The sequence below is a fragment of the Oreochromis niloticus genome, linkage group LG3 (assembly GCF_001858045.2).
Source record: "Oreochromis niloticus isolate F11D_XX linkage group LG3, O_niloticus_UMD_NMBU, whole genome shotgun sequence".
NCBI classification, from domain to species: Eukaryota; Metazoa; Chordata; class Actinopteri; order Cichliformes; family Cichlidae; genus Oreochromis; species Oreochromis niloticus.
In genome coordinates, this window is record NC_031967.2 from 64,427,755 (window position 1) to 64,455,050 (window position 27,296).

Below are 27,296 nucleotides of genomic sequence, written 5' to 3' on the forward strand. Positions count from 1 at the left end.
CAGCCTTGCCTCAGTGAACTGTTGATGATGGATAGTAAAGTGGGAGATGGTGACCCTAACTGTAGAGAAGCACTAAACAACTGACAATCTAACAAACATTATTGGCCTGAGCCGTCATGCACAGTGAGTCTGATCCTGTGCTGTGAGAGTCTGACAAGCATGTTTCTGGTCAGTTTGAAAGAAATAACATCACAATGTTGATCTTTTTTTCAATATTCCTTCTCTTTTACAACATAAACTGTGATCAAAGCTACTTATGTTCACAGCATGTAATAATAGTGACAGTCCAGGGCATTGTGGTCTGTTGAGCTAGGGTTAGGGTTAGCAATTCAGACATATGTAATCAATATTACACTTGCTGGATATAACAAACACCTAGGAATTTGTATTATAATTCGATTTTCATGAAATATTCATATTCAGTATCGGTCCTTTTATATTATAACCACGCATCCACCCAGGCTCATGGTGGGGCAGGGCTCTGTCCTGGGATGCTTGAGTACAAGGTAATGTACACCCTGACCAGGTATCCAGTCTGTCAGAGTTGTTTTCAATATTTGTTTCTAAAATATGAGTGAAAACAAAAATCTAACTAGGATTCTTGCATATGATGAATGAAGTCTGTCTTTGACTGTATTGGCCAGCTGATCCATCAAACCCCCAGCAGGTGAACCTTATTCATGACATGGTAACAATGTAAAAAATTAAACAGCAACAATTTAAATGTAAAGTGCATTCTAAACTCCTCTTCAATAAATTATAGGCAAAGAGTCATTCAGGACTGTAAAATGTGAACTACAGAACCCAGAGTCTTCATCATTAAATCTCTGGTTGCTTCATTTTTCTATCCTATATCAGATACTTTAAAGGTTAGGTTAGGTAAAGTTGCACTGTCATTGTGAGGCAAAGTGTTTTATGTGTGTGTATGTGTGCGTATCATGAACGGCTAAGGCCTATAACTAAAGAACAAAGTGGGGTTTGAGTTCGAGTTGCGGCAGACTGTCACTACTTGTAAATGGAACGCAGCCTTCCTACAGCGGACAGCTAACAACAGGAATCGGACGCGGTCCACCCTAGTCCACAGCAACCACCATTAACCGCCTAGCATGACCTTAAAAACATATTCTGTCTTCATAACTATCAAACATGTTAAATGATTTGTAAAGTGTGAAAGTGTTACAGCTGCAGAGAACTATGGCGGTATCTTTGGAAGCTGTTTACATAGCTAGTAATATACGATGTAACCATGGAGACAGTCACGTGAGCTAGCGGTGCATGTTTACTACAGTGAATAAGGTGATCGCGTGTACACGCTGCAGAGGGTAAAGACATTACTTCAATATTGTTTTATATTTATATATGTTTGCTTTGTGTTGACCATCACCTCAGGTTCACCATTACAGTTTCAGCATACAGATGCACACTGTCTAAATATGAACACATTAAAAAAACTCATGTCTCAGAAATAACCACAGCTGTTCATGTTTGTCATTAGAGTTTTATTTGTAAGAAAATTATGAACTTCATATTGTGTATCTAATCAAAGAACATTTCACAACTCTGAGTCAACAGAAACAGGTAACAGAAATGTCTCTAATGTAGACGTGTACAGTCTAGTGTAAGCATTAAAAGACCATAAAGGAAACACTAACATTTATGTGAAACTAATTGTAATAAAAATGAACAGGTGCTTTATAGATTTAAAAGAAAGAATCTGAAAACAAACCTATTTTGGTGTAAGTGGTCAAAGTAGAAAACAGAACTGATGTTCAAGAACGAACCGTAGCTGCACTAATATTACACATCTCCATTGTTGTGAACAGACATGTTGCTTTAAAAACCACATGCAGTGTGTGACCATGACTGTCCACTGAGACCATGAACGCCACTTCGCTGAAGTCTTCTTCTTCTTGCCATTAAAATGGAAGCAGAAGGAGCACGAGCTGCTTTGATCTACTGAAAGGAAAAAGCAGAACATCTGAGCTGAAACCATTAAGATAGAAACAATCATTCAATGCAGTTTCTCACGTATCTTAGCCTGTTACAACTGTTGATACAAGCTAACAGTTAACACACAGTGTCAGGGAACTCCAGTGTGGGAACTAGTGGCTTTAGGTTTGTAGTCATTTAACTTTCATCCATTCATTCATTTAATTCATGAGGAAGAAATGTCAGGCTGGTGCAGGCTGGTTACATGCATTTGGTCCCATGCTGTCTTTAACTAAATGACTTGGTTCATTTTATGGCTGGGCTGTATGTGGGGTTATATCATGTTATTTGGGCAGGAGTACCTGTCCTCTGTTAGGCTTAGAAGGTTTCTCCATAAGTAGAGTTTCTAACTCTTATAGCTTCTAGCACATCTGTGGCTGACAGACACTGGTTGTGAGTGTGTAAATAGCCCCACTAGTTCTTTTGGGTTGCAGTTAACTTGGGAGAAAGGGGGGGGTCTGCCAGGACTAGATGAATAAAAATGATCTGGGATACATAAATTTCATAATGCATGAATATATCTCTATAAACCTGGCCTGAGTGCTGCCATTTTTACATTCAGTTATTTCTCTGTTGGATCTAAATAATGAATGTGTTACAGTTTAAGTGACAGTGGTCAGTGTAAATGGCTCATTGGGACACAGAAACCTTTAAATTAAACCCTATCACCTGATATCGAGTGTCAAACAATATCAAAGCTGTAAAAGCTGTTTACAGTCAGAATTTACAAAAACTATGATTGTAAATAAATTCAAACACGTGAGATTTTCTCTGAATTTTCTCTGTGCTGAATATCAACACTGTGATTTCTTAGACTGTAAGCTTTACTTTAGCGCAACCAGTTGTAGAAGTCATCACTCCAAATGTCTTTTGATAACAAGAAAAAAAATACCTTTTCAGTCCACGGCCTGAAGTTCTTCTCCAAACATCTTCTGCCATCGGCTTTGTCTGCTGGTTTGAAGACAATAGACCACAAAAAGATGATTTAGTCACTTTGTCTGCATCATGCAGCTCGAATGTGTTGTGCAACGATGTTGAATAGCCGTCGTTATCCCTCTGCTGTGTCAGTAGGATTGTACTGTACAGCATCTCATTGATATGTGAGGAATGCTAATGTAACATGATAACAGACTTACATCATTAAAATATAACAGGCAGGAGATATTTAGATATTTTTATATTTATATTATATTTTATAGCTGACAGATATTACTAAATAGATAGAATTTACTAAATAGCTGGATGAACATGAAAAATATGTCCATAATCACAAATGACCATGAGAGCCAGTAGAATAAATTCAACTAGACACTCAAAAGACGTCCTTAAATGCTCTTTAAGTCTTCCACAGTCTTCCAGTTTGATGTTCTCATCCTGTGGACAACAACGTACAGAGATGCAGGTTTATGTTAACTTTTGTAAGGTTTCTTTACTGAACACATCCAGCTGCAGCTCCACTGTGATCCTGGATAAGCACTTAAGAAAATGTGTCAATAAATGGACATACATCAACTTACTACATTTATCCAAACAGACAGGACCAATAATGCTTCACTGAGTTAGAGACTTTAACAGTCTCTTCTATGTAAGAATGTCTCGTGCTGATAGACCTGCAAACATGACAACAAAAGTTTTTCAGACTGCATGTAGCTGTCCTCTATGTCAGCTCACACATTTACATTCATGTCACACTTATTTCTGCTTTCCCATTTTATAATTATTACTTATATTTTGATTGGATACCTTGAGTTTGTAAATGATGAGATTACATAATTGGAATACAATGTATCCCATTCAAGGTTGCGGGAGGATGAAGCCTATCCCAGCTGATACAGGACAAAGACAGTGTTGTGGAAATTTTAACAATAACCTGCAACACACCCAGTGAGCTTGATTTGAAGTGGGTTTAATCAACACATTGCAATGTGGAGAGAGCATCCCAGTGAAACACCAGGATCATCTCTGAATTGTGGCCACCGCCCTTACATCTTATATACAGACACACAGACAAAGAACATTCCACAAACTCTTACATGTCCTACCCCCCTCTCACGGGGGGGCTGTACCTCCTCCCTCACAGAGAGAATTATGACCTTGTTTTCTGCTTAGCCTTCACCTAAGCATTTACATCCCTGATAAGCGGAAGGAGTCTCACAATCTGTTTAACGTCTCCCATTACAACGGCCTCACTGTGTTAACATTACACATGCATGTAAAATAGTGACAGGAGTGCTCTTACTATAGTAAAGTGAGAAAGTGATATTACTATAACTAATGTGATATGATTAAATATGTGATTAATACACGAGAAAAGAAATCTGCCACCACATTCCACCCTTTGTGATACCACAATTAAGAATTAAAAATAATTAATTAAGAATCACATAAAACACATGGAGATTTCTTTTCTAACTACTGTACATCAGCACCATTGTGTACTCAAAGAATTCACAATGTGCATCTTCCCTATAGTCAGAAGGAAACAACAAATTCACATTTTATGGTCATCTTCTCTCCATCTGAGTCTCCACCCTTTGTTCGAAGGATGGCAGTTATATCATAAAATAAAACACAATATGAGATCATGTATAGAAATGAAACAGTGTTTGTTTTTCATCTGCAAAGAAAACTTCAACCATAGTTACATCAAGCTGCTCTCTCATAAGAACCCGTTGTTAAGATAAGGAAGTTTTCAGTGTGTGATATATTTTCCCACTTTATCATTAAATCTCCCAATTTATTAACTGTTTCTATAAAAGACCTTCCCCAGTGTTATTAGGGATTGAGGCACACATGCCTCATCGAACATCACACTCTCCTTTGTGCCATTTGCTTTGCCCTGTCCAGATGTTTGCCATCAAGGACAGTGAATATGTCTGAACCTAAAGCTAAATTAATACCACAAACACATTCTAACACTGATGTTAGTGATTCTCGAGTTTTAAAGTAAAACCCAAAAGTAGCCATGAATTTCCACACAGCCAACATGTATCAAACACTTCTGAGCTACATTTTACAACAGAATTAAAGATCTTTCCTCTCTGTCTATGCAGTGTACTGTACTCTTTTCTGTTATAGGGCCATCAGCCCGTTTAAAAGGTGTAAACCCTCTCAAGAGCATTTACAATTATCTTTACTGTCCCCACATCAGTGATTGCGGAAACCAAAACAACCACATTTAACTCTAGAAGAACAAACTCCTGCTTTAGGTGCTTCCACCATGTTTGAGGCCGATCAAAATCCCTCAATGAAATGTGATGAACCCAAAATCCTATCTTTACGGTGTCAAATGTGTCAAAATTGAGTACACATGTCAAAAGAACTCACAACTGTTGTTACTATGTTTACTCAGACAATGAGGGCCTAATGCACTTCAGGAACTGACATGCTAGATAATCAGTCTAGCTTCCCTACAAAATGCGCACAAGTTGCTGTAAAACTTGCATGCTATAATTACTCCAATCACTCCTACTCAGGCTCAGGACTCTAACAGAGTTTGTGATGTTCGGAGAGTCATGTAAATGCAGATCATTTATATGATGATTATTAACATCACACCAACGACCTCCTTAACTTAAAAACATACTAAGCTTCTCAGGGAAACTGATTGGCTGTTTAAGCAGGTGTTATCCGCATTCATTTGCTGATCCATCTTCGGTGGCTCAGAGTCTGCTCTGCAGTCATTGAGTTGGAGCTTGGCACGCCCTTGTTGGAGGAGGGCGCTCTTTTCACCCCTCACCCTCTCATTCCAACGCAGCTTTATGGTTATTGCTGTGGTTCTGGAATCTTCTCATGATGACTAGTAGGGCCCCAAACTGCATGACCTTTGACCTCAACCACTGCCTGGGCCATCAGCTCTGCCATGAGTGTTTCCTATTTCTCGCTGGGTCTCTGAAGACTTCTGATCAGCACCCAATCTCAGTCTGGAGATTCCACCCTTGGGATGATTTCTTCCAGCAATACTCTGACCACTGCACCTGTATCTCCCTACTGCAATGAACTGTTATCGCACAAATCACAGTAAAAAGCCATGGACAAAATCATCATGGAAAACATAGAAAGCATTGTTTCATGTTAAACCTGGAATCCCTCCTTTTGACACTTGGTCTCTCCCATGAGTCAACTCATCAGAACTAGGAGAACAACAAAAGAAAATGGTTAATTAGATCATGTCTCAGACAACATCAGGGCTTCTCCTCCAGAGTAATTTCACTCCAGCCCTGTAAACCCCATTGTTAGAGAATAAAATTAATATTCATGTCATGTTAAGTTGGTCTAACTCTAAGCTCTGCCTGGTGCTCGCATCCACACCACAATTACATAGAAAGCAAAATCTGTGAGTAAATACAAACTTCACACTTGCAAACAACTGTAGGGTCATAGGAGCAATAAGGCATCCCACACCACAGACACAAGTGTGCCATGTGCACTTTATTTCCCCAGATAATTAAAAACACTGCTGTTGCCATAATTTACCCAAATGATGAATCACCCCATGTGTTTAATCAAACCTACAGTACCCAGTGACTTTCTTAAGTAATGTCACTCACTTGTTTTCACACTATGAGCTCAACAGTAAGATGTTCTGTAATCACTGCACAACCTGTTTTGTTTCACTTATGTCTGTGTGTGTCTGTGCCGAATCCTCCACAAGCACTCTTAGAGAGAAACAAACATTAGCAAAACATATGAAGCATCCTGGAGGTTTTTCCTGGATCAACAGGTTCCAGAGATGATTTTCTCAACAACATAGTGTAATTGCATAACCAACATAGGACCTGTAATCACGCTTGCCTTCACACATAAACCCAGTAATCCTGTGAGGGGAAAAAAATTAACCAGTTGGGTTTCTTACTATAAATCACAGAATCAGATCACATGATGAACTCTCTGCTGTAGAAAAGAGAACATAAATGTGAGCGCCACACAGGTGTATACACACACTTTCTCACAGTGACCTCTGCATTTGGCAATACTAGGTCATAATAACACTCCACTGGTAAATTCACAGACACAGAAAGTGGCTTTTAAAAGGTTAAATCAGCACGCAAGGATGTTGTTGTCATCTTTCCACTCCTTTAAAAACAGAGAAACACACATAGATACATCCACCCTGTCGTCATGTGAAGGTGCAACCTCACTACATTTAGCATTTATCCACCTCAATTAAATCTATGGTCAGAGCTTTGTCACTTCTTTTGGGTTTTTTTTTAATTTGTAACAACTTCCTGCACATGGCGCGCCCAATTCATGCATTCAACGGACTCGTCTGTGTTTTGATTAAAATTTTGTTTCCTAATGAAGTCAGCAGTGGGCGGGTGAAAGCCGTTAATCAGAGCATAGCTTAACTGCAGCTGATGTGGCCTGGCCTTCTCTGCACGCTCTTCATGGCTGCTATGTTTTCTACCAACTTCTAACATTTGACATTTTCCAACAATACAGTGTGTTACCATAACCAACAAGCAGCCAGTAAAAACAGTTTCTTTCACACAAAATCAGTAAAACAGAAAAGTAACTGCTTAAGGGTTAAGTCTGCAAGGCCCGGCCACACTCATGTGAACCTACAGTCACTCCTCCTGTGGTCTCTGTCATCCTTCTGCTTCTGCAAAAACAAGCAAACAAAAACACACACATCCACCCTTCTTTCACTGTTTGGGTGGGTTAGGCATTAGAAGTGACTAATCCTAAAATAGTTAGTCTTTTCAATTTCAAGTCAGTCACATTTAGTCCATATCATCAGTCCAGCCACAGTCCTCTGTATTTGCATTTATACCAATCACATGCATAGAGATTGAAAATGTGACGTCATTCAGGGGTAAAACCGCAAAGGATTCTGGTAAGTAGTGGCAAGAGGTACTAGCGGGCACAGGCTTTCAATAGAAATCAGTTACACAGCGATAAAAAGAAACAAAAAAATGGCAAGAAGCTGTTGTATTATTAACTGCACAAGCCGGGCGAACGACAGCCGCGTGAAGTCGACGGGAAATGCGATTGGTTTTTATCGGATTCCGGCGTGGAAGAGAAATTGTCCAAGCCATGTCTCTGAAGTCACGAAGAGGCGACGGATGGCCTGGATTGCCGCTATCAGAAGACCTAATATAACGTTCGAAAACACTCCACCTCACATGTTAGTCTGCTCCAAGCATTTCCACAAAGGTAAGTGTTTTGTGGTAGTTAATACGTCTTAATTGGCGCTGAACAGAAATCATCGCGCTATGCTGCTGTGTGTAATGTTTGCTGTATTTTGTTGGCAAACCAGCCTACGAAATGCTGGAATGCGATCCAGACTGGGCATATAATATATTATATATAATAATTGCCACGTTTATGAAGACGATTTGTGAGACTGGTAAACTTACCTTTGTTCGTACGATGGTCTTGTGTTCTACACGGTGCATTTCAAGGTCCTGTACCCATCCGTCGGTAAACTGTAGCTGGGCTTGTTGCAGTGACCTGAAGTTACTAAAAACGTCATGAGTGTATGCACTCACTCCAAGAACCGTATAATTATAAATCTGAGCGTGGTGAAAGTTGGGCAGTACGCTGACGTCTTTTGTCCACTCTGTGTGCTGATAAGGGTCTGACCCTTTCACTCCTTTAATATTTTCCTCGTACCTTTTCTTTGCCTTTTCGTCAAGTCTGTCTCTGTACGGACCGGCATTGTTCTCCTTCGTTTTGTACGTTCTTTTTTTGGTGAGGAAAGAAAAAGCAAGAAGGTACTGGAACCGGAGAATAAATGTTTTGCGGTGCTGCAAATGCTTGCATTTAATGCGGTACTTTGAATGTTTTTCCACCACCTCCCGGCATGCAATGCGCGAAAGTCACGTGGTCTGTCAATCTCTATTCATCCAGTCACATGCATTCATAACGATCATTGCTGACAGTGGAAAACCGCGCACAAATTTAAATATCCACTGACAGCAATATTTCGTCATTCCAAAAACAAAAACAATTCTTATTGCTTTTGAAGTGGATTGAATCGCTACAATCCTTTTAAACACAGGACTTACCATCTAATATGGTTAGCGTCCTATGTAGGTGAATTTTCTCAGAATCCAATTGTAATCTAGAGAAGCTCACCTTATATTTGCTCTCAATTAAAGTATTTTATAGCGCTTTTGCTCCCCATCTTGCAGCCCTGCTTTTAAATCATCAACACAGAAAATATCACGCCCAGAGGGGCGATACCTGGCAGGTTTTTTCCTAAGTGCACTGTTACAAAAAAGAAACAACAACCCCAAAATTAGGCCCAGTTTCGGGCATGTCTAAGTGTAAAAAAACAAACAAAAACAAAAAACAAAAAAACAAACAAACAGTCTTTTTCTTAGAAAAAGAAAAACAATCCAAACCTAACTGGCAGAATCAGCCTGGTACTAAAACAAACAAAAAAACAAAAAACAAAACAACAAATCTGCCAGAAATCACAGGAAATATTTTGCTTTCTGGTGACACAACATGCTGTAGGGATTAGAACCTGCATGCAGTGCTGCAGTCATTGCTTCTGTTCATGTTCCCCACATCATTTTTACTGGTTGCCCACAAGTGTCCAGAATATCACACAATTCTGGAAAGTCTGGGGCCAACAAACATACATACACCACCTGCTAAATACACAGAGAAATTTCCGCCCTTTTATTAGCAGCTGCACAGTTCACACAACACAAATGTTCACCATTAAAAGCTTCCTAAACACTTCATATCAATGTTTCATCACTGGAATGTGAATTTCTTCCCAGGTCTGTGCTTTTTCACTTATTTTTTATTTTCACAGACCCAATCATTTCATTTAGCTTTTCTCTTCTTTTTTTTTCCATAAGTAAACGTGTAACATGTCATCATGTATTTCACAAAACAAGTTTGTTTTTATGTATTCAGAGGTGTGTATCTGGGTGCAAGCTTCACCCATACATCAGAAACAGGAAACTCAACCCTCTGCTACATCTTATTCACTTGTTTTATAATCCAGTCATCTTTTCCCTGATCTAGTAACAATCAACTAATTTGCATATCAGCTCATAACCCACTAAGTTGACAGGACCACAGAAATGCATGTTCAAAATATTATCACAAAAGAGAATTTCCTTCATACAGTAAATTACTTGTGCTGCACCAATCAAGCAGAAAGCATCTCACGATTCACTATATTAACAACCAAATTTATTGTCTAATAACTGGTTGGTCAAACCAGAATCTTTTTTCCCTTTCACAAAAGTTAAACTGTTGTCCTGCAACCATAGAGAGTTAATTGTCAGCAGTGGATACACTCAGCATTTGATAACAAGTGTCTGTTAAATTTACACTATTTTAACACTGACGACAGATAACAAGCTGATCTTCATTGCATATGTGTGTGTGTTTGCAGGCAGGTTTAATGGATGTGTGTGCAGATTCAGCAGGACATGTCCTTAAAGCTGCCTTTCCTTCACATTTCTCTGTTTATGTGTGTTTGTGTGCATTTTAGTTTTAACTTTGTTGCGATCCTACGGACATTTCTCAACCTCCACAAGACAGCCGGCCACAGTTTTCCAACCCAATTTCCATGTGTTCTCACATTAACAACAACAGACTTCATTTTTCCTCCATGCTCTCTTCTCCCCACTTCTCCCAGCTTCTGTCTCCCACATCTGCAGCAGTTCACAGTTGTGGTGTGTCAGGGGCCCAGTGGGCCGTTCTTCTTCAGCTTTGTCTTTTGTCTTTCACTCTTTTCAGTCTCTGCCTTTGCCATTTCAACTCCTAGTATGGCAAATGTGAAACTCAGAGTCTTCTCAAGTCTATTCACACACAATGATGTCGCAGGTGAACCTCCCAGCTTGTGATCATGAGCGCATGCTTCCATGGTATTTATACATGCTGCTGAACCCTTTAAGGTTTAGGGTTTAGGGCAGTGTTGCTGTGTGTTCACCTTGTTGACTCTTGAAGTCGACGCTGTTGCTCTTGAACTGCATTTTGTCTTCAGGGCGAGATTGATTGCCCTCGAAGCTTGTTCTTCAGGTTAAGATGTACATGGAGTGAAGCTGTGTAATATTCAGCCAAAACACGGCTGGGTGTGGTTCCAATTATGTTAATCTGTCATTTTGCTCCGGCCGCTGTGCTTGTGGAGGGTGTTGATCCAATTCCGTAGTCACCTGTACAAACACACTAAGACATGCATTTAATATCATTTTCATCACTACTTATTAACACTTTCCCTCTCTTTTTCTTCTGTCCACATTTTAACACATCTCTTTCCATTACTCTTGGTTATACACACACACACAGCACTTCTCTTCACTGCACTCCTCAGTTTCTACACACTTCATACTGCATGTATTCTTTCCCATATTTCTGAAACAGAAAAAAAATCATGCCATCAAAACCTGGATTTGCCATGACCACCTAAAGGGATGCCTCCTGCTGCTGGGCTCAACTTTGCGGACAAGCGTGCACTGTCCGGCCTTTTCCTTCTGGTACAAAAGTGTTAAACACCATAAACTAAGGACAGAGTCCTTCCCACAACAGTCCTGAAATCAGACGTCGTATTCCTGAGGTTTCCCACCGAGTGGTCCATCCAAAAAACAAAAACAAAACAAAACAACAACAACAACAACAAACAAAAACTACAAACAAAAAAGCTCTTATCCCTGTCAGCATCTCTTTCTATCACACAATCATCTTCCACACACTTGGAGTTTTAAACCAGACCATGTAGAGGAATGCCTCCCACAGCTCCAGTAGCCGTTTTGTTGAGCTCAGCTTCCTTTGTACGAACAAGCGCGTCCGCTGTTCGGCCTTTCTGCCTTTGTTCACTGGTGCAAAAGTGCTAAAATACCATACACTAGAACGCTCAAATTATTGAACTTCTAAGATCCTGCACTTACTACAGCAACAAGGTGCAATTTCTCACACTAGGATACCCACATTCGTTGAGTTTCTAGGACCCTGCATCTACTTGTTGCAAGCTGTACCTCCTCCCTCACAGAGAGAATTATGACCTTGTTTTCTGCTTAGCCTTCACCTAAGCATTTACATCCCTGATAAGCGGAAGGAGTCTCACTATCTGTTTAACGTCTCCCATTACAATGGCCTCACTGTGTTAACTTTCCACATGCATGTAAAATAGTGACAGGAGTGCTCTTACTATAGTAAAGTGAGAAAGTGATATAACTATAACTAATGTGATATGATTAAATATGTGATTAATACATGAGAAAAGAAATCTGCCACCACAACAGGCTGCCAGTTTATCGCAGGGCTAAGAAATATGTGTAACAGAAAATCCACTAAAATGTTTGATATTTCTTATAATAATCATAATTATGACTATTATTTGAAATATTATTTAAAGGTTTCTTTATAAATACATTTGGATTTTTTTATAACCCCTAAAATATGAACCTGAGCTGTTTCAGATTCTGACCTCTGACCTCAGTGACCAGGCTGTGTCCTCACTGCAGCTCCCTCTTGGAAGTACGTCTGCTTCTTGTCTTCCCCCAGTGATGACCGCCTGCCCTTAATATCACGTGCTGTACCTGAGGAACAAAACAGGACAAACACTTGCCTTCATTTAAGAAGTACATTCATACAGAGATAATCTATGGAAACACACTAGTTCACCCTTTGGGAGGAATCAGTTCCTGTGAAACATTTCTGTAAATCAACATCGTGGAGAATGAAATGACTTCTTCAGGTGACTCAGCAGATCCACACTGACAAATGAAACTTCTGTGGAAGAAGAATCAGGATTTTTTTGATTTTCAGTCTAGTTAAACTATTAAGCATCTTTGCTCTTCTGAAATCTGTGTTAAACAACAACAAACATAAATTAGTAACAAAGCTGAGTAGAGGCTTTACACACCACCAGCAGCCATAATGCTAAATTTTAATCTTCAAATGTTTCTGAGCCGTCTTCAACTTGCTTTTAACACATTAAAGTCCCACAGTCAATGCAGCCTGACTCAATCCTAAATGTTCAGCACACACAGAGACACAGAGGGACTGTTTAAAGTTTAGTGTTAACCTGAGTCACTGATCATTTACAGTATTACAGAGTCTGGCAGTCTTTGCATGATGTCCACGTCACTGTAAGTTTCTAGCTGACTCTCAGGTGTGACAGGTGTGCCAGCAGGAAAGAGTAATAATAACCTGCATCCTGAGGTTTGTCATGCAGGATTAAAGGAGCCAGGCTTTGTTCACACAGCTAGGATTGTATTTTACACTGACCCTGGGTCAGTATAAGTATCATACAGTTTAAACGAAGCACTGAAACGTGCACATATTTATTACAGATGCATTGAAGCTAATCGAGATATTTACTGTCAATCTGTGGCTGCGATTAATCACTTTATTGGAAACTTTATTAACTAGTAACTTCATCAGTCATGACAGAAGCTAATATTTCTGTGCTAACATCGTTTAAACAGTAACAGCTTTACTACAATATAAGCTAACGTTTACACCGTAACTTTAAGCTAGCACCATAAAGACGGTAAAACACGTAATAATATCTACAAATGCATCTTAAAGCTGTTATATTAGCACTCGCTGTATTACTAACATAAGCACATTAACATTATTGACACTCGCTGACTTTTAATAGTCATTCTATAAATGCTGTCCGTTTAAATGGTCTTACCTGTAACACTGCTGTATCCACCGGATTCCAGCCAGAGTGGATTCTGGAGTCTTCCACGCTCCAGTTAGTGATCCTCCATCTGGATGGATGATAACAACCTTTTGAACAATCTAGCAGGAGATAGCCCACATCTATGGGACTGATTTGTGCTAATAACGCCCATTGTATGGAGCTGAAGCGGGTGAATAAAGTCACCCAGTCGCTAGCTGTGCCATTACCCAGCATACACCTCTCCCTCCATAAATGCAATAAACGATACAAAAGTAATAGCCTATAATTAATTTATCTGCTGTATCTGCTGTTTCTCAGGTAGCTGCTTACATTATATAATTTATTGTGTTCTGTATACGTCACTACAATGTGATTTTGGAAATGTAAAACTGCAGGAATGTCTTAACGATATAAAGACCTGGATGGCTGCTAACTTTCTGCTTCTTAATTCAGATAAAACTGAGGTTATTGTACTCGGCCTTGAAAATCTTAGAAATATGGTATCTAAGCAGATTCTTACTCTGGATGGCATTACCTTGGCCTCCAGTAACACTGTGAGGAACCTTGGAGTCATTTTTGACCAGGACATGTCCTTCAACGCACATATTAACCAAATATGTAAGACTGCTTTCTTCCATTTGTGCAACATCTCTAAAATTAGAAATATCCTGTCTCAGAGTGATGCTGAAAAACTAGTTCATGCATTTATTACTTCCAGGCTGGACTACTGTAATTCATTATTATCAGGATGTCCTAAAACGTCACTGAAAAGTCTTCAGCTAACCATAATGCTGCAGCAAGAGTCCTGACAGGGACTAGAAAGACAGAGCATATTTCTCCTGTTTTGGCTTCCCTTCATTGGCTTCCTGTTAAATCCAGAATTGAATTCAAAATCCTGCTCCTCACATACAAGGTCTTAAATAATCAGGCCCCATCTTATCTTTATGACCTTGTAGTGCCATATCACCCTATTAGAGCACTTCGCTCTCACTCTGCAGGCCTACTTGTTGTTCCTAGAGTATTTAAAAGTAGAATGGGAGGGGGAGCCTTCAGTTTTCAGGCCCCTCTTCTGTGGAACCAGCTTCCAGTTTGGATTCGGGAGACAGACACTATCTCTACTTTTAAGATTAGGCTTAAAACTTTCCTTTCTGCTAAAGCATATAGTTAGGGCTGGACCAGGTGACCCTGAACCCTCCCTTAGTTATGCTGCAATAGACGTAGGCTGCCGGGGATTCCCATGATGCATTGAGTTTTTCCTTTCCAGTCACCTTTCTCACTCACTATGTGTTAATAGACCTCTCTGCATCGAATCATATCTGTTATTAATCTCTGTCTCTCTTCCACAGCATGTCTTTATCCTGTTTTCCTTCTCTCACCCCAACCGGTCGCAGCAGATGGCCCCGCCCCTCCCTGAGCCTGGTTCTGCCGGAGGTTTCTTCCTGTTAAAAGGGAGTTTATCCTTCCCACTGTCGCCAAAGTGCTTGCTCATAGGGGGTCATATGATTGTTGGGTTTTTCTCTGTATTTATTATTGTGCGATCTACTGTACAATATAAAGCGCCTTGAGGCAACTTTTGTTGTGATTTGGCGCTATATAAATAAAATTGAATTGAATTGAATTGAATTGAAGAGAGAGCAGATACAAAGAAAAGAGGAGGGGGCCAAGAACTGAGCTCTGTGGGACACCACACAACAGAGGAGTGGAGAACGAAACATGGTCAGAGACTGACGCAAAAAGTTTTTCCCACCAAGTAGGACCTGAACCACTCCAGTGCTGTGCCCACCCAGTGCTCCAAACGAGAGAGTAAAATGCATGATCCATGGTACCAAACGCAGGACTTAAGGAAAAATAAGTGGGGCTCACCTCAAAACAATCAGTATAAGGTATGACTGGAGAGTTTTAGGACAGAGCCAAACTTTTGGAACTGAAATAACAACTTTGAGCAGATCAGAAACTTGTTTTGATAACATCTTCCCCTAAAACAATAAACTGTCCTCACTATCACAACCACAGCAGGAAGGCGGCGCACTTCTTCTTCTTTTTAAAAAAAAAACACTATTTAGTCTTACTGTTTATTACGTATTATACACAAATGCAATAAGCACCAGGTGCTATAGGCATCTGGAAGCAACTGTATATACAATTCTAACATGGGATTAACTATTAGTTACTCAGTGTCACCCTTTCTATGCAAAACTAAGCAACTGAAAATAATCAATACTGCCTTAAAAGTGCACATATGTAATTGATATAATTATGTCACCACATCTGATTAGAGTAACATTAAGCAGATTTATATTACACAGAACAACCACAACAGAGCTCTACAATTAATAACATCTAATTGCAGTTACTCTGACAATGATCTAAACATCACTAATCATTAACGGTGCCTTCTTTGAGTAGGGATGGGTATCGTTTAGGTTTTATCCGATACCAGTACCAAACCGGTACTTTTGAAAAGTGCTGGTGCTTAAACGGTGCTCAAACTTAAACAATGGAGAACACACACTTTGTCCTAAAACCTCTCATGTTCAGCTGTTTTTTTGTAAAAAGAAAACAATGTTAGCCTTTTCTGCAGCTATAGGGCATATATGGTCTCACTCTTGGCTGGAAGCAGTGCTTAAACAATGGAAAAAACACAAACTTTGTCCAAAAACCTCTCATGTTTAACTGTTTTCCAATTTTTCTTTGGTCATTTTAGCCTTTTTGGCCAGGGTGAAGGGAGTATCTGCCATCAAACAACAAGACAGCCGCATTTAACTACCATGCTGTTGGCTAGTTCACCTTTCATACATTAATGTAATAACGTGGTTAGCCTACTCATCGTAAATTACACACGAACAACATTAAGCTACTCACGCAGAGAAGAACAGCTGCTGCTACACTGGCAGGGTTAGGTGCCAGGACTCTACTCTCGGGTTTTTGGGGGATGTTGCTAACTCCGCGTCGATAACAGGCACCACACCCGGAGTAGATGTGCACGGTATGAGGTCTCGCAGCAAGCTATCAAACACGGCGCATTTCTCGGCTTTTAAAAAAAACGCTATGCGTCGCCAGGCGTTTCATCGGATTCGAGGTGTTACCTCCTTTGCACAGTATCACCTTAAAGCACATGTTGCAGGCTGCTGAGTTTGCATCTTTTGCTGTGAAGTACAGCCAGATTTTTGTCCGCTTTGCCTTGGGCATTTTTAATCTGTAGCTCTGCTCTAAAAGAACATATGTACCTGGGCCCGCCTACTATCCTCGGAAACATAAAATGATTGGCTGGAATCCAAAGTGTATTACAGCTCAGGAAAAAATAAGCACCAAAATAAAGCACCGAAATGTGCGCTGCTTTTCGGTCTGGTTGCTACCGTTTATGTCAGAACCGGTGCCATCATGGTACCGGATACCGGTACACATCCCTATTTTTGAGTCTCTCTGCTTTCCTCTCAATTTCTGTACATTATTTAAAACTCTTAATAAAGTGACCTTTTCTGTATATTGGCAATTTACACCTCTGTTTCTGGGCTATACATTTTTTAATGTCTTCTCACTGTTTTTTTTTTTTTTTTTTAAATCAAAGTCTTTTTATTGAAAAAGGTTTTTGTACAACATAACATAAAAACTGAAACCCCACTCGCCCATCTGCCAGAATTGAAGGAGGGGGGGGGGATGTCTCAAGTTAAGCACTGTGACAAAAAACATTGACATTTACAGATGTATACATGCACACAATTGTAGACAAGCAGCTATTGTCCATCTTTCCATTTGTCAATAAATGTCAGAAATGGTTGCCAGGTAGTGTAGAAGCTGGACGTGGATTCTTTGAGGGAGCATCTCATCTTTTCCAGTTTAAGATACTGCATAATGTCTGTGATCCATTGTGAACTGCCAAAACTGATGAAGCAAAATATATGTAGAAGAGTGGCTGGAGCCTGCTTACATTTATCACAGGGAGAATCCAGATCTGATCTAAATCTGAACAGTTTAGTCTTTGACCAGTGTAGTCGATGTACAATTTTAAACTGAATAACAGTATGACGTTGGCATATTGAAGATGAATAAATCCTTATAATTTTCAGCCAGTCTTCACCTGAAATTTCAACATTGAAATCTTTTTCCCACTTTAATTTTAGATAATTGAGAGTGGTTGAGCTGTGTTGGATTAGTTTATTACAGATGTTACCAATAACTTGCTTCTGATCAAATGCAACTTTAAAAGTATCATCTAGCAGAGAGACGGGAACCAGTCAGTATGTGAGGATACAAAGGTTCGTAGTTGTCAGTATCTAAAAACGTTAGATTTGGGTATGGAGAACCTGTTTACCAGCTGCTCAAAAGAGGCAGATTTGTTGCTTATGTAAAGGTCTTGCATTGACAGAATACCATTTTTACAGGGGGCAAACATATGGTTTCTAATAACTGGTGCAACGAGAGAAAGACTGTGTAGCACAACCAGTCATTAATTTCCTCAATGCATCTACCAAGAGCCTGTACAGGGCCTCGGTCTCCTGGTGACATTGTGATATATATTTGTGTGTTTTCTGCGTAGCTATGATAGTTTATTTTGTTGTTCTTTATAATCTGTGCCAGTGGGAGCATGTAAATGTTAAACAGAAGGGGTCCGAAGATGGAACCTTGGGGAACTCCACATGTGATACTTGTCTGCTCAGATGTGAAGTTACCTATTGATACAAAGTATTTCCTGTTTTCTAAGTATGTTTTGAACCAGTTTAGTACAGTTCCTGAAAGACCTGCCCAGTTCTCCAGTCGTTTGAGTAATATGTTGTGGTCAACTGTATCAAATGCTGCACTGAGATCCAGTAAAACTAAGACTGACATTTTTCCACTGTCTGTATTCAGACATATGTCATTAAACACTTTGGTCAGAGCGGTTTCAGTGCTGTGGTTCTGTCTAAAACCTGACTGGAAGGCATCATAGCAGTTATTCTGTGTTAAGAAGTAATTGAGCTGTTGAGAAACTGCTTTTTCAATGATCTTACTTAAAAATGGGAGATTTGAGATTGGCCTGTAGTTGTTCATTTGTGTCTTGTCAAGATTGTCCTTTTTCAGTATAGGTTTTATTACAGCAGTTTTTAGTGATTCTGGACACACCTGATATTAAAGAAAAGTTTACAATCTGTAACAGGTCTGACTCCAAAGTCTTTGAGACCTTTTTGAAAAAACTTGTTGGCAGGACATCTAAACAGCAAGAGGAGGAGTTCAGTTGACCTAAGATGTCCTCCAGGTCCTTGCTGTTTATAGGGTGAAACTGTTCGATGGTGTTTAGACAGTTTTTCGGTGGACACAGTACATATCCTGGATCTGCTGTTGATGTACCAATTGCTTGTATAATCTTTTGGATTTTTTCTGTGAAGAATTTGGCAAAGTCATTGCAGGCCATGGTCGAATGAAGTTCAGCAGCCACTGACACAGGAGGGTTTGTTAGCCTGTCAACTGTAGAGAATAGGACCCGAGCATTATGACTGTTTTTGGTGATGATGTCAGAGAAGTAGGACCTCCTTGCACTCCTCAGTTGTAAATTATAATTGTGAAGTTTCTCTTTATAGATGTCATAATGAATTTGTTTTTCTCCATCTGCGCTCAGCTTTCCTACACTCTCTTTTTTCATTTTTCACCAGTGTGGAGTTTCTCCAGGGAGACATTTTCCTTCCAGAGATAACCTTCACCTTAATGGGAGCAATAGTGTCCACAACATTTAACATTTTAGCATTGAAGCTATTGACAAGCTCATTGACTGAACCTCTGGACAGGTTAGGTGTTAATGGGAAGACCTGGTTAAAGATCTCACTACTGTATTCAGTTATACGCTGTTTTGTGATCACTGTTGTTAATATATTTGTGTGGGCTGAAATTTTACTTTCAAAGAAAACACAGTAATGATCAGACAGGCCCACATCAGACACAGTAACCTTTGAAATGCTCAGGCCCTTGGAGATCAGTAGGTCAAGAGTGTGTCCTCTATTATGTGTGGCCTCTGTTACATGCTGAGTCAGCCCAAAGTTGCCCAGAGTGTTAATCAGGTCTTTAGTCCCTTTGTCCTGAGGGTTGTCCACATGCATGTTAAAATCCCCAACAATAATTACACAGTCGAAATCAACACAGATCACAGACAGCAGTTCACTGAGGTCATTAAAAAAAGTCTGTGCAGTATTTGGGAGGCCTGTAAACATTAAGAAACACAACATTGGATGGGGCCTTCAGCTGTAAAGACACATATTCAAAAGACTGAAAACTTCCAGGGGATAGCTGCTTACATTGAAATGATTCATTAAATAAGACAGCAACCCCTCCTCCTCTCCTGCTCACCCTGGCCTCACTGATAAAACTGTAGTTAGGAGGGGTCGACTCGATGAGAACAGCTCCACTGTTACTTTGGTCCAACCAAGTTTCAGTTAAAAACATAAAATCAAGGCTGTGCTCAGTGATTAAATCATTAATTAAAAATGTTTTCCCAGCTAAAGATCTAACATTTAATAAAGCCAACTTAAGTGTTTTAGAGGTATTTTTTGCCACCTCGTGTTTGGGAGCAGTCTGAGGCACACAAGGTATGTTTACTATATTTATATAAGGATGTAAAGTGACAGAAACAGATTCTTTCCAAATAAAACAGGAAGTGATTACAGAGAGAGATAAGGAGCAAACCCAGACAGGGAGGCACAGAAACCAAAGGATCACCACAGAGAGAAGAAAATAATAGAATCAAAGTGAAACTAGAAACATTCAGAATAACAAATGAGTCCAAAGTGTGAGGAGGTCTGCTGTTCCAACAGTGTTCAGGCTGAGAATTATTACCTGCAATGCTCCAGTTTGACCTCATGGTGGCAGTGCTGTCTCACTGTTATCATGGCTACACTCAGACTACAGGAGATAACAAGAGGGCTCTACTAAAACTGATACAAAGGGGAAGTGTACTCAGTTACTCTCCTGTACTCTAATTACAGTGATATGATTTCCAGGAAGTGCTGCAGCGCTGCATGCTCTCTCTCCCTGCAGAGTATTTGCGGCTGCTCATCTTTCGTCAGTCTTATATCTGCTTTGTTCTGCTGCTTCTCTGTCACTGAAACTTTGGACAAAGTTCTCCAGAAGAGCTGTGGTTTTATGGAGGCTACAGCTAAATGCTGCCTCCTCCATAGTAAAACATACATGTTTATACAGTAACGTCATTTTGGCTGATGATGGTCTTTAATTTTGCAGAGAACATTAAAGACCAGAGACACGTGGAGCAGGAAAACTAGAATTGTAAGTTAACTTCACATAGTCAGGCTTTATGCACTTTAGAACAGCTCGCATTGACACCACATATAAGAATAAGAATAATTTTATATATCCCGAGGGAAATTCTTTTGTCATGTACATGCTCAAAGCAGCAGGAGACAGAGGAACAGATGAATAAGATATACAATATATACAATTAGAATAGCAGTATACAATAATATACAGTAGGATAGTGCAAGACATAGTATCAAATAACTCTAACGAAGTAATATATATAACTATATTCTGGAGAATAAATAACTATCAGTGCAGGCGATTCTAGAAAGTGACATAGTATTGTTTAATAGAATAAAGGGAGTAGCAGCTTATGATGGGGGGATGAAACAAATATTCAATAAGGTACTGTTGGGTAATATTGCACGGTCTGAAAGGGAACAGAATGACATTGGTAATAGTCTCAGGAAAATCAACTTCAGAGTGAGGAAGAGTTGTACAGTCTTTGTGCCACCGGAGAGCTTTTGTAATAAAACTGTCAGGGGCACACTACCATTTAGCGTGTCGTGCAGGGCACATCTCCCTTCTAGAAGTAATAAAGTGGTAAATGGTTTACTGAGCAGTGTTTTGTCTTCTATCGGATGCCTCTGAGGAATCAAAAGAACTCAGTGAAGTTTTGATATTAATAAGAGTCAAAATTATGCTAATAATTTGACGTCAGCACTGTCATGGTCCTGAGTCCATGACTCAGGGATTTTGTGTTCGGTGTATTTATTGTTATTATTTTGTGGGCTGTTTTGGGATGGTTTGTGTTTTGGGATTTTAGATACTGGGTTTCTGGGTTTGTGCTCCCTCTGTTGGTCCCTGGTGTTAGTGTTCCCCTGTCTCGTTAGGTCAATCAGGTCCAGCTGTGTCTCCCACCTGTGTGTGATTTCCCAGTGTCCCTCTGTGTATTTATAGTGTGTGTTTCCCTCAGTTCCTCGTCGCGTCGTCTGTGTTCATCACTCTGTGTCACCCTGCCTACTCTGCATTGCTCCGTCTTTCTCTCCGTGACTCCACTATGTGCTCTCCCTGCTGTCCTCCTCTCGTGTTTCAGGTTTGCCATTCTATAGTTTAGTTTTCCCAGTTTAGTTTATCCTCAGTTCTGTTTTGCCATCCCCACTTTGTGTTCTATCTTCTGTAATAAATCTCTCTGCCTCCTAAGCAAGTGCTGCACTCGAGTCCTCCTTCCTCACTTCACACGGCCGCTGCCCCGAGCCGTGACAAGCTCAAAGTTCATCCAGAACAGTTTGCATGTGGTGAGAAATGTTCATAAAAACAGAGAGCAAAGTATTAGAAATTACATTAAATATTACAGAGGCCTCACAGAGGTGCAGTGGTTGGTGCTGTTTAGTTGTTTTTTATGTTCACCTCAAATCAACCTGAGTGTCATTTCTCTCTAGTTCTGATCTCACTGCTGAGCTGCACAACAAACCAAGGTCAGTAACCTTCTTCTGTCACAGATTGGGTTTCAGATTTTCAAATTTCACATATAAAACTGATGAAATGAAGGACCACAGGTGGCAAAAGTAAAGACATTCTGTGCTTAAGTGCAAGTACAAATACTACAGTTAACATATTCCAGTAAAAGTTAAAGTACTTATTCAACTTCTGTAAGTAAAAGTAGAAAAGTACAGGCTCTGAAATGTACTCACAGTAAGAAAGTGAAAAGTGGCTGTTTGGAGAACGTTTCTATTTTTGTGCAAAGCTAACTGTCTTTTAATAATGTAATAATAAAATAATATCAGTGGTTGGGAATAAAAATGTTATTTTAGTCTAAGTTTTAATTCTAATAAATATTCTCAGCTTTAATCAGGTAAGCAGAACATGAACAGAGAAAAAGAAGGAAAATAAAAATATATCTCTATTAGTGTTTAACTTCTATTTGTCAGTCTCCAAAAGTTGATTCTGTTCATCTGGACATAACGCTGGATGATTGAGAATGCATCAAGAGTTCTATTTGTCAGGTTTCCTGGGTCGTTGACCCAGTGTTTTCTGTTTTGTCATGTTCAGTTTATTTTCACATCCATGTTTTCTGTGCCAGCCTGTCTACTGGTGTATCATGTTCCAGTTCCTTCCATGCATCATTAGTTAGACTAAGTTCAGCCGTGCACTCACCTGTCTCCAATTGTTGTCATCGTTAGTCATGTATTTAAGCCCTCTGTTCCCTTTAGCCTTTGTTGTGTCATAGATGTTGATGTTGCCATTATTTGTCGTTCCCGTTTGTATTCAGTTGTGCAGCCAGCCATTCAGTCAGTCTTGCTGTTCCTGCTTTGTTCATTCACCCGCTCCAATAAATCCTCGTCATTCCGCACCGTGAGTCCAGCGTTTGGGTCATCTCTTCATCGCCTCCTGACACTATTGAGAGCTTCAGTAGATTTTTCTTAGTGTTCAGGCTGTGATCAGCTGACCTGCTGCTCTTTGTACACAACTGAATTCAACCAGATGTGAGCAGATGTTTCATGAGTTGTCCTGGCTGGTTTCATCCTCTACACTGACAGTACACCATTTAACCTGTCTTTGTGCTAGACTGTATAAAGTTGCTGTGACTGGAATTCAGTGAATGAATTTAAGCACGAATGAATCTTCTACTTCATATTCATCTCTGCTGTACTTGATGTAACCTTCCTCTGACAGCATACAGACCCAATATCTGATTTAAAAGCATGAGGATGTGAGCTTTGAATGAGCATCCTTCCATTTATATCTAACCTCTCTTCTTCCTCTCCTCTTTCTGATCTTTCTCCATCTTTGAGTGAAAGTTGCTCTTTCTTTTCTCTCCCTGTGAAATACAGCAGCTGAAACTTTAGCTGCAACACCGTTTGTGTTGCTGATGTTCATTGAGATGATAGAAATGCTGCATTTCAATGTTTTAATTAAACTTTTTTTTAACCAGGAAAAAAAAATCCATTGAGAATAAAAAAATCTCTTTTGCAAGGATGTCCCGACTGAGTGTGCAAATCAATCCAATTTATATACAAGTGCAACAATGTATACAATTATTCACATTTACCACAAAATATGAATCAGCAAAATATATAAAACACATTGAAACATTTGATTTGATTTGATTTGATATACCTTTATTAGTCCCACAAGGGGAAATTTCATGTTAAGGTTGCCGACCTATTGCACGCAATGGCGGCACCATCTTACCCTCCGACCATACATACATTACACAAAAACATCACATGGGGAAGACAGGTCAGAGAGGTATAACAATGGAAAATGCACCACATGAGGAAAGATAAGGAGAAAAAAAAATAACTCCCCCCAGACTGAGCTCCAACAGGGAGATCAGTTTGAGAACGGAAAAAAAAACACCTCTGCACATAGCACATGAAAAAACTCTTAATACACTTAGGAAACACGTGGCAAGCAACAGGGATCGGTAAAGGGTGAGAGACAGCCAGTGTAGACAGTACATCCGGGCCTGCAGCGTATGCGCTGGTCTCCATGATCCACCGTCAGCATCGGAAGGGAATAAGCATCGAAGGCGTTTGGAGGGGGGATGAGTGTATATTTGCATGTGTAAATATGTCTGTGTGTGTGTGTGTGTATGTCCAGAGTTCAGCTGAGACAGTGTCCTTCGCACTGCCAGGCTAAGTAAACAGTCTTACAGCCAAGCCAGGTGGCCTTGCATAGAATGGGAAGAAAAGTCTCAACACAGTCCATATCAGGGTGTTGTTGTTCAGCTCCAGCCTAGAGACCGCAGCTGGCGCCAAAGGGGTAGCCGCATGAAGTGATGGTGGTTTTTACTTTAGTGCGAACAACTCATATGAATTTCAAAGCTGTTCTAACAGTCCGAGACTGGTCTCTCAATCTCCCGTTGGAGAGCCGTGAGCTTCTCCATGATGTTATCAAACTTACGCTCCGTGATGTTGTCATTCTTGTGCTCAAAGAGCCGATTTCTGAGAACTCACGACCGCAGTGCGCTTCTGCAAGATGTGATCCAATTTGTGCTCAAAGGTGTTATTCCGAGCGAGCCCCTCCAGATGTAATCCAGTTTGCACTCAGAGATCTTATTCTGAGTATTCACGGCAGCCGTAAGCTTCTCCAAGATCTTATCCGTGCTGCACTCATTGAGCTTATTTTAAGAAACTCACGCCTCGTCCCATCGTTTCAATCCCAGCGGGCAGCCTTGTGGGGATTTGAACAGCCGGTTCCGCTTCCTTAATTCTTCGATAAGCCAGGGCCAAGCCAGCTCCAATCAGCAAGAACCCTGTTACCATGGTTCCGAATAGGTAGATATCTTCAGCACTCAGGCTCACCCAAGCCCAAACTTCTCGTTGAGAAAAGGGTGTCAATTGCATTCAGAGACCAGTTGATCAAATCCATAATTCTCTTTTAGGTTTTAGAGAACAGACTGTGAGAGAGTGTTCCAGGGAAAAGTAATACAAAAAACACGAGACTAGACAAGGACACAAGAGGCTAAGCAGGGAAGCTAAGGGAGAAGAGAGGAGGAGAGGAGAAAAGTGCGACCGCCTTCGTCAAGAGCAAGAGCAGGTTTAAAACAGTTTCAAATTCCAGCCATTTAAACAGTTTGTGACTAAAACCTGTCAGTTTTTTGTTTAAAACTTGATAAAGGGATAAGAGACTCCAACCTCAGCCTGAGCTGCAGCTCATTCCAAGACCACAGGTCTAAATAAGTCCCTGTTTTCTGGAGGCTCAGGAGAACAACTACAACAATTACTTCAGTCACCTGCTCAGTTCACTGCTCAGCCATCAGTTAAGTCATCTGCTCAACCACCTGCTCAACTACCTGTTCACCCTGGTGATTCCACACTTTCTGGCCCTGCATCAGCTCCTGTTGGAGGCTTGGGTGAGCCCATCCCGCACTCTGCGGCTCCCACGCTGCCGTCTGTCGCAGCTGGAGGTTCAGAAGAACCATACCAGCCATCTGTGTCGTCATTACCAGAGGTTTCTGTGCTCGTTCAGCTATCTGCTCTCACTTGAGTGTCCACAGAGCCACTCCAGCTGTCTCCTGTTCCTGCTGGAGGTCCCAGAGGGTCACTTCAGCCATCTCTCTCCGTTGAAGGCTCCGAAGACGCAATCCAGTCATCAGCGCCACCATCAATGCCAGCCATACTGTCGTCTGCAGCTCCTCCTAATACTATACCACCAAACCAACCAGCACATCCACATCCAGCACGCTCTTCTCGTCCACATACAGCACCACACCATTGTCGGCCGCTTCCCAGGCCATTGACTGGGCATCTTCCCTTTCACGGACAACATCCTTAACGGTGCTGCCGGCATTTTTCACATGGTTGGCACTCGGATCTGCTTTGCCTGAACCACCGTTTCTTACTGCATGGTCAGCCCCCTGAACTGTGTCAGCGCTGCTGCTTTTCACGTACGTGGTCTCCAGAAGTGCTACATCGGCTCCGCAGTTGACCTTCTGATCTTCTTCAGAACAAAGAGTTCTGTTACTTTGACCTCTTTTCATGGGCCCAAGATTTTGAATTCTACCTATAATGTAACCAAGTTTGTTTTAGGGTCAAATAAAAAACATTTTTTTGCACTTTAACTTTGCCTGAGGTTCCTTCACTCCTCTTTTTTCCTCTTTCACCCAGTGTTATAGAGTAGCTAACGCTGTCCCCATCGAAGTGAAGAGCAGATTAGCTGTATACTGAGCAGGGGCTGAATGCAGCCAACATTCTCACCCCGCCAGGTTAACCATTTAACAACTTAGTCTTGTGTGTTTACTAAGAACCAAAAAGCTTAATGCAATCTATATTTAGAAGGGTCAAATGGTGGAGAGTCCCAGATTTAAACCCCGTGGGAGCATCCCCCCAACGAAGGACAATAGACCCCCCGATGATCCTAGAACTGAAGAAGCTTCTCGGATGAGAGGTGAAACGTCTTCAAGTAACTTAAAGAAGTCCAGATGCTTTTCTTTCCAAGCTCCTTAGACTACGATGACCTGGATGACTGAGAACCTTCACTTTCTTGGTTCTATATACAAATAGTTTGTCAAACACAGCAACCTCAGCCTCATTTCAAATTATAACTTAAAAAGATGATATTAAGTATTTTTATGTAGAAATTTTATGTAGAAATAGTTTTATCAAATTTTATCAAAGCTGCCCAACCTATGACCCAACAAAATTAGTCAAGCTGAGGAGTGAATTGAAGAACCTGGCACATTACCACCCAACTCCTGAGTCATGATTTCTGAACCAAAGCTCCAGCCAATCCAGGAGAGAAGGACAACCCACTGCCTAAGTGAAAACCTGTGATCCCATATGTGTCAGTTGAGACACATTTTTTCTAAACACCGGGTCTCTGCGGCTTTCAAACCCCAAAACACACTGCGCCAAAAATGGGTCCACCCAGAGGATCAGGTCCCCCGACACAAACAGAGTAACATAGTGTACGCTGTTAAGTGCCAGGAGGATTGCCAGGATTTATACATCAGGGAAACCAAACAACCTCTGGCGAAGCG

At 40.6% G+C, this 27,296-nt stretch overlaps 1 protein-coding gene and 1 long non-coding RNA gene across 2 annotated transcripts in view; one reads left to right on the forward strand and one right to left on the reverse strand.

Moving 5' to 3' along the window:
* The window catches only part of LOC102078817 (zinc finger protein 665), a 1,047,781-nt gene that overhangs the window by 53,941 nt on the left and 966,544 nt on the right, over positions 1–27,296 (forward strand). The window lies entirely within an intron of this gene.
* Positions 1,493–12,687, reverse strand: LOC112846331 (uncharacterized). Its single transcript, XR_003219249.1, has 3 exons — positions 12,393–12,687; positions 2,882–2,937; positions 1,493–1,956 (listed from the first exon to the last, which is right to left on the reverse strand). It is a non-coding gene; the product is annotated as an uncharacterized LOC112846331 (long non-coding RNA).